Source organism: Sturnira hondurensis, unplaced genomic scaffold (assembly GCF_014824575.4).
Source record: "Sturnira hondurensis isolate 20B ecotype Veracruz unplaced genomic scaffold, ASM1482457v3 Scaffold0014302, whole genome shotgun sequence".
In the NCBI taxonomy this organism is placed as follows: domain Eukaryota; kingdom Metazoa; phylum Chordata; class Mammalia; order Chiroptera; family Phyllostomidae; genus Sturnira; species Sturnira hondurensis.
Genome location: NW_028086933.1, coordinates 8,944,006 through 8,951,244, shown reverse-complemented (window position 1 = coordinate 8,951,244; position 7,239 = coordinate 8,944,006). Strand labels below are relative to the sequence as shown.

The window sequence follows — 7,239 nt, the reverse complement described above, 5'->3', positions numbered from 1 at the left end:
CCCTCTCACAGGCTCCTTCCTTCATGCAAATTGGTGAAATTAAGGACATCACTTAGTTTATAAAACTTAACAAACTTTTCACAACACACTAAACACATTAGATCAGGGAAGTTTAGTCTTTGAGCATAGTTTAATAAAGCAAATGAAGAGCTCATAATAACTCTTGTTTCTGAAAATGGCAAAATGAAGGAGAGTATGTTTACAGCTAAAGGTACAGTTTAATGTGGATTCGGTGGCACATGATACAAAGAAATCTAGTGGAGTGGGAACGGCCCACCAACTGCCCCCACCACTCGTGCCCTCTTCACTGACACCATGCTCCAGTTCCTGCTTGGATTTATTTTGGGCAACCTGGTTGGAATGTATCTGGCTCAAAATTACGACATACCAAACCTGGCTTAAAAAGTTAAAGAAAGTAAGAAGACTTGGATACCAAGAAAAAGCCCACTAGTGCAGCATGGTCTCCAGGAAATGTTGATCCTACTCTCCCTGAGGGCCTCCTTCACCATCTGAACCGAAGGCCTGTGTCTCCAGCCTCAGCCTTTGCTGGACCCTGCGTGGCCTCCAAGCACACACGGGCCACAAGTTAAGAACTACCCTTATTTCTCTAACACCCTCGCCTCTTTCCCTTCCTCCTTCCACTTGCTTGGGAGGTCCTATTACTAGAATTATGGGGCTAGATTAGTAAACATAGCCTTTAATTAGCGGTCTCTCCCTTACTCTTTGGGATTTCTGCTGCCTTTTTTATTTAAAAAAAATTGATGAGTTTTGTATAGCTGATCAGATATAAATAATGCTGATTTCACAGTTTGGTAGTTATAATGGGTGTTTAAATATTTAGTGCTAAATTTTGTTATTTCAAGGTTATTAAAATTAAAATCTGGAAGCAAAATAAATTAATTTAAAAAAGAAATCTAGTGGATACAGACATTTGCAATACAAAGAAACAGCAGATCTCCACAGTTCTTCCAAATCCTAGCATTCATGGTATTTTCCAAAATAGTATTTCATGTTCAATATCTTTATTTGTTCATATGGAAAGAAAATCAAACTTAAGTTACAACATATGTTTCTGCCAATAGAAATAGCTAAAAGCAAAGTCCTGCAATAAAATAATTATGATTTAGAGAAATAAAAAGTTGACAATAAAATTTTAATATTCTCAGTAAAAATAATTAGTACCTCAAATAGCTTTTAGTACTTTCTATGCAGAATCCATACCACTCTGAGCATCTCCTATTTTTTTTAATGCAAACTTGTTAGTGATGCGGTAAACCTTGCACAGTTTTCTTCAAAAAGGAGTCTCTAACGCAGTTTCTTATCTACATTCAAAGTAAATGGATGTTAGTTATAGTTGGGTCTAAAGGAAATGTAACCTATTATCATAACAAAAGACAAACAGTTCCTTCCCTCATCTCTCCACCATGACACATTTTTCAGTGTAACATTTACTCCTTCAATGTGTGAGTTAAAACCTCCATCAAAATATTGTCACAAGGCTTAAAAATATGGCAATAAGAATTGTTCTTGCCATAAAGTAGATTCTCAGTATTAACTTATAATTACTCATGTTCCTAAATTTGTCAAACACTTAATAAAATCAAGCAACAGAACAAAATTTGCAAAAATATTAAACATTAATGCCTGAACCATTTATACTCAATTATAGAACAGCCAAAAGGTTAAATCAGTCAAACATGTGACTCACAGTTTTTGAAAAGATAAATGGAATATATGGAAATTCATGTAAAAATTAATTCAAGAACATTGTATTATTCCAAATATAGAAGGAATTTGAATTTTTTAATTTATATTAGCAAAGGCAAATGTTGGAATAAATTGCAAATTAAAACAAAAACTAGAAGCAAAATTACAGAAGCACATAATTTGTACATGATATGACTGCATTATAAATTAGGTCCACATACTCTCCTAATGAATGACAATTACAGAATGAGAACTCTATTCTTAACATATTTTCCTGTAATTTCCATGGTCAAGGGCTAAGAAGTGAGCCCATTTTTTAAAGTTTGCAGGCTTTAAAGTTCTAAAACGGGAGAAATGTTTCAGTAGAATGTATTTTACTTGAAGAATGCAGTGGTTTTTAAACTAATATCTTCCTGTGTATATATAATTATTTAGCCAGGTTCCAGCAGCTTATAAATCCCCCACCACAACCTCTCTCTGCCTCTCTTTATCTGTGTCCATTGAGTCTTCCTTCCCTCCCTTGCCACCAAGCCGATGCCGGTGCCCTTTCTAAGGACATATCTTCCCCTGTTCTCTAAATAGCATTTCTGCTTTGTTCAAGAACTCTTTTGTGTGTGTGTGTGTGTGTGTGTGTGTGTACACACACACAAATATATATAATATATATAATATATATAATATATATAATATATACATATATCCTTTCTTAACTCTACACTTCCTGCCAGCCAGTACTGTTTTTGTTATATTATTGCTCCTCTTCAAACTAAACTTCCCCAACAGTTATCTCTCCTTGTTTTATCTTACTCTACTCCTTTCTTTCTCCCTTGAGTAGACTGCCTTTAAACTTTGATCCCAATATCCACCCAAACTGCTCTTCATCTTCATGTTGCAAAATATAGCATTTATTCCTCAGTTCTTGTTTATACAGCCTCTCTGCAGGATTTGACCCTTGATCCATTCCATCCTCCCTGAAGCTTTACTTTCTAGGGTTTGGAGAATACAATACACCTTCCTGTGGTCTCCTTCACTAGCCACTCTTCATTCTACTTTTCTGATTCCTTCATGTCTTCTCAACTTTCAAGTGATGGAATGCCCCAGGTGCTCTGCCCTTTGTTTCTTTTCTACCTACACTCTCCCTCTTGGCAATCTTACCCATTCTCACGTGTTTCAGTATTGTGTATAGACTGGTACTCTCATGTTATATTGCCAACTTTAGCCTCTTCCCTAAACTCCAGGTTTATAAAGCCAATTGCCACCTTGACATCCTGGACAAGTCCAAAAACTGGACAATTAATCTCTACCCTAGATATGTTCATCTAACGCTGTTTTTATATCACTACTGAGAACACCCTCTTATAAATTGCTCATGTCAAAAAAATGTGGAGTCACTCTTGACTGCTGTTTTTGTCTTCTAGTTGACATCCAACCTATCAATAAAATATCCAGTTTATTCTACCTGTAAAGTACAGTAAGAATCTGATCATTTCTCACCATTCGACCACTGTTATTCTGGCTCAAGCCTCTCTTACCCAGATCATGGGAGAAAAGAGGTGTGGGAGAAAAATCTAGGCCCTTGTTTTTGGATCCCATCAAAGTTACAAGGGGCAAGCTTTGTAGTGGTCACTATGGTTGTATCCATGCCAATGAGAAGCAAGAACAGAATGGAAGGACAAATGTTCCTGTAATTCAGGGAGTGAATGGGTCCCTGTGGAAACATTATTACTGAACTATTTGACAAGAAGAGGCCACTTGAATTACAAATGTAGGTTTAAAATAGTATTATAAAACTTGGTTTGGACAGGAAAAGATATGTTCTTTTGTTCCCTTCCAATTGAATCTGAGGGTTTCAGAAAAATAAAAGAACATATCTTTTTTTTTTCAAACAAGATTTTACAATTGTATACATATAAGTTAAAATATTATATGTAACATATATATATACTTAATCATGTAATCTATAATTCATCAATACAAATTATATTTACTTCATTATATATCATTTATTATATGTAATAGAACCCAAAAAAGATAACACAGGATAATAAAGCATATTTTTAAATTGGGGAATATTACTCAGTCAGAACTAGCACAATGCTAGACAGCTGGAAGCACAAATTTCAAGTCAAAATGTTTTCAAGCATACAAAAGCAAGATAAAAGGAACTTTTCTGGGTGTCTACAAATACGACCTAAAGATTAAAAGGAAAAAATGATACTGGAAAGGCTCATTTTGTGATGCATGGGACTGTGGTTGGGAACTGACGGCCAGAGGAAGAACACTAAGGTACTATTTCTACACACAGGTTTCTCAGAACGTCCTCCTCTGCAGCTTCTATTGATGGTTGGGTGTCTTGAGCTGGATGTTAATGTAGAAATACCAAAAATCAACTGGAGAAACCATGCTAATATAATTATTTCTTTCATTTCTTGTGTTGACAGCAAGAAACTTGACTGGATGCAATGTTTCAACCATAATCCCTAAAATGTACACATTGCCATCAGCTTTCCATCCTTCACAAAGATTGATAAGTGCATGTAGCAATTTGTTACTGGGCAGACTTCCCTGGGGACTTGGAGTTCTTCCATCAACAGGGGGTTTTGAACTTTCTGATCTGCTCTTGACCACTGTAACGACTCCTTTGAAATTCATGGTTAAGTCCTATCTAAAGCTCCCTGCTTAAAGAACAGTTACAAGATAGAGAGAAAAGCCTGGTGATATTTCCATTCATTTGTTCAAACCTGAGAAGTGAAGTTGCTCTATTCATCAGGAGAAATAACAAACTGCAAAAAAAAAAAAAAAAAAATCATATCCTCTTCTGTTATAGAAGGAAAACAGTGACAACAGCTCTTCATTCCCAGCTCCTGCCAGGAAAAAAAACCCCTGCAAATTCAGTCTCAGCTCTGCCACTATCCAATTTATGTTGATAGGCAATTNCATTTGTTCAAACCTGAGAAGTGAAGTTGCTCTATTCATCAGGAGAAATAACAAACTGCAAAAAAAAAAAAAAAAAATCATATCCTCTTCTGTTATAGAAGGAAAACAGTGACAACAGCTCTTCATTCCCAGCTCCTGCCAGGAAAAAAAAAAACCCTGCAAATTCAGTCTCAGCTCTGCCACTATCCAATTTATGTTGATAGGCAATTACCTCCCTTGGCTGCCTTAAAAATTTAGACTATTAGGCAAGATAACCTTTAAGGCAACTCCTAGCTCATAAATTCTGGGATTCTGCAATCTTGCAAATCTCGGAAGGGCCCTGGGTCGTGGCGGGCGTCCCTTGCCGTGATACATCAGTTCAAGCAGCTGCTGCCCTGAAGATGTGGGGGGCTGACCCCACCTGAGGCTCAGCAGGCCGTCTCCCTACCAGAGCCCTGTCTAAACAGCTGCCGCTTTGCACGTCTCGCTAGACTCCTTAGCGAGCCTTGAGCACTACACTCAGGAGGAGACTCCTCAAACTTCCCTGTGAGCGACTCTTCTCTTCTCCTGGGGACACGAGGGACTCTCCAGCACGTGACAAGGTAAGCTGCCTTGGCAGCCATGCCTCGTGCTGGTCTAAGCTGCCATAACTCTATCCTCCTTCCCTGTGACAGGCACTCAGTAAAAAATGTCACTGTCTCTTTCTTCTAGTCAGCTCTTTTATCACGTCACATTTATTACTTTGGATATACAACCTTTTGTCATGAGAGGTACTGGCAGAAAGCCAAGGTCCTGGTTAAGTAAATTCTATCAAATTAGATGGGGTCACAGCAGACCCTGGGTTCACCAGAGAACATTAATATGGTTATGCACATGCCAGTATCTGGGCAAGGCAAATCCTGTCAGCTCCGCTCTCAAAATACATCTATAACCTGACCATTCCTCTCCACCTGACGGATACCACAGAAATCCAAGCCTCTGTTCTCTCTCACCCAGAAGGCTGCAGGCCTCCTAATAGTCACTCTTGCTCTCTTTCCCTGCATGACACACATGATAATCTTTTCAAATATAACTCAAATGATTTCACTTTCTTGCTCAACATGGTCACAGACTTTCCTGACACAAACAGGATTAAAGCTGATCTTCTCACCAGGGACTACAGAGCCCATAAGATCTGGGCCTTGCCTTCCTGTCAGACATCCTTTCTTTCTCCTCTCTTCCTTATTTTATCAGCTCTAAACATCACAGACTATCTGTTACGCCACAGAAACAGCAGTCTCCACTCTCAGGGCCTTGGTTCCAAGGCTTTCTTCTTTCCAGAAGAATATTCTCACAGTCAGTTATCGGGCGTTGCACCTCACTTTACTCAGGTCTACATTCAAATATCACCTTATTGGTTGTGTTTTCCAGACCAATTATCTAATTTAAATTCAATTTAATACAGTGAGTCACACCGGCCAGGACTTGCCAAGTCATAAAAAAACAAATGCTATGGGATTTCACCTATAAGAGGAACCTAACGAACAAAACAAACAAACAAGCAAAATAGAGCCAGAGGCATGGAAACAGGAACAGGCTGACAGCAGCCAGGGGGGAGGAAAGAGGGAGATGGGGACGATAAAGGGGAGGATCTAATCCAGGGGCAGGTGTGGATGACCCACGAACGTGGACAGCGGGTGGGGATCGACTGCGGCTGGGGGCAGAGGGAGGGAGCCACAAGAGAAAATTGGGACAACTGTAATAGAAAAACAACAAAATGTAAAAAAATAAAGAACCAAGAAATAAATAAACAAGTAAAATCTCTTGAATCCTACCTACTTACCTGGCTTTCTTTTAAATCGGCAATACCTGACACAACATTGTAGTTTTAGCTTTGTGGATTTGCCTAAAGCGCTTTCACTCAGCCACTCACTGAGAGAGGGACATCTGTGAGTCGCCAGGGCATCGATGGGTCTGGCCTATACTGAGCACTAGACTGATACTTAAAAAAGGAAGAAAATTTAAAACTATGAACCCATTGTCAGCATCACTGTTTGATTTTTAAAAATCAGAATTATCAGGACTTGACAATATGGTTCATGAGCCTACACCAGGCGTCTACAAACTACGTCCAGAAGGCACAGCAGGACGTAGGCACATCCAACCTCTTTTCCTTGCCACACATCCATGCTCAGTCACCTATTATTTTCTCTGGCTGCTTCTGGGCTTTACCAAGAGACCTTATGGCCGGCAAAACATAAAACATTTACCATCTGGTGCCTCATAGAAAACACGTGCCACACCTTGCCTAAACCATGAAATTCTGGCTTCATTTCTTACACTACGTTTTTCTCTGGCATCTTTGTGTGCCTGTGTTTCTAGGCACTTCAAAGCAAAGCTGGTGTCAACAGAAACTTTTATTATCTTTGAAAAAGAGGAAGAGAGATCATTACAAAGATCTCAGGGTGAGTTGTTCAACTTCAGAAGCAGCCACATAATTACGAGATGTTGCTATTCAACCTTTTCTAACTCAATCAGGCATTTTTCTGAGGTGATAGTGATTTGTGAAGAGGAAGGCTCAAGGGCATCTCTGTTCCCAAGGTGGGAGCAATGTTGTTTGAATAAGTGAATTTTGTT

General features: G+C 38.8%; 1 pseudogene; it reads left to right on the top strand.

Annotated features, from left to right (window-relative positions):
* The first annotated feature begins 301 nt into the window (after window positions 1-301).
* On the top strand, window positions 302-590 carry LOC118998477 (short transmembrane mitochondrial protein 1-like; annotated as a pseudogene).
* Window positions 591-7,239: the final 6,649 nt, after the last annotated feature.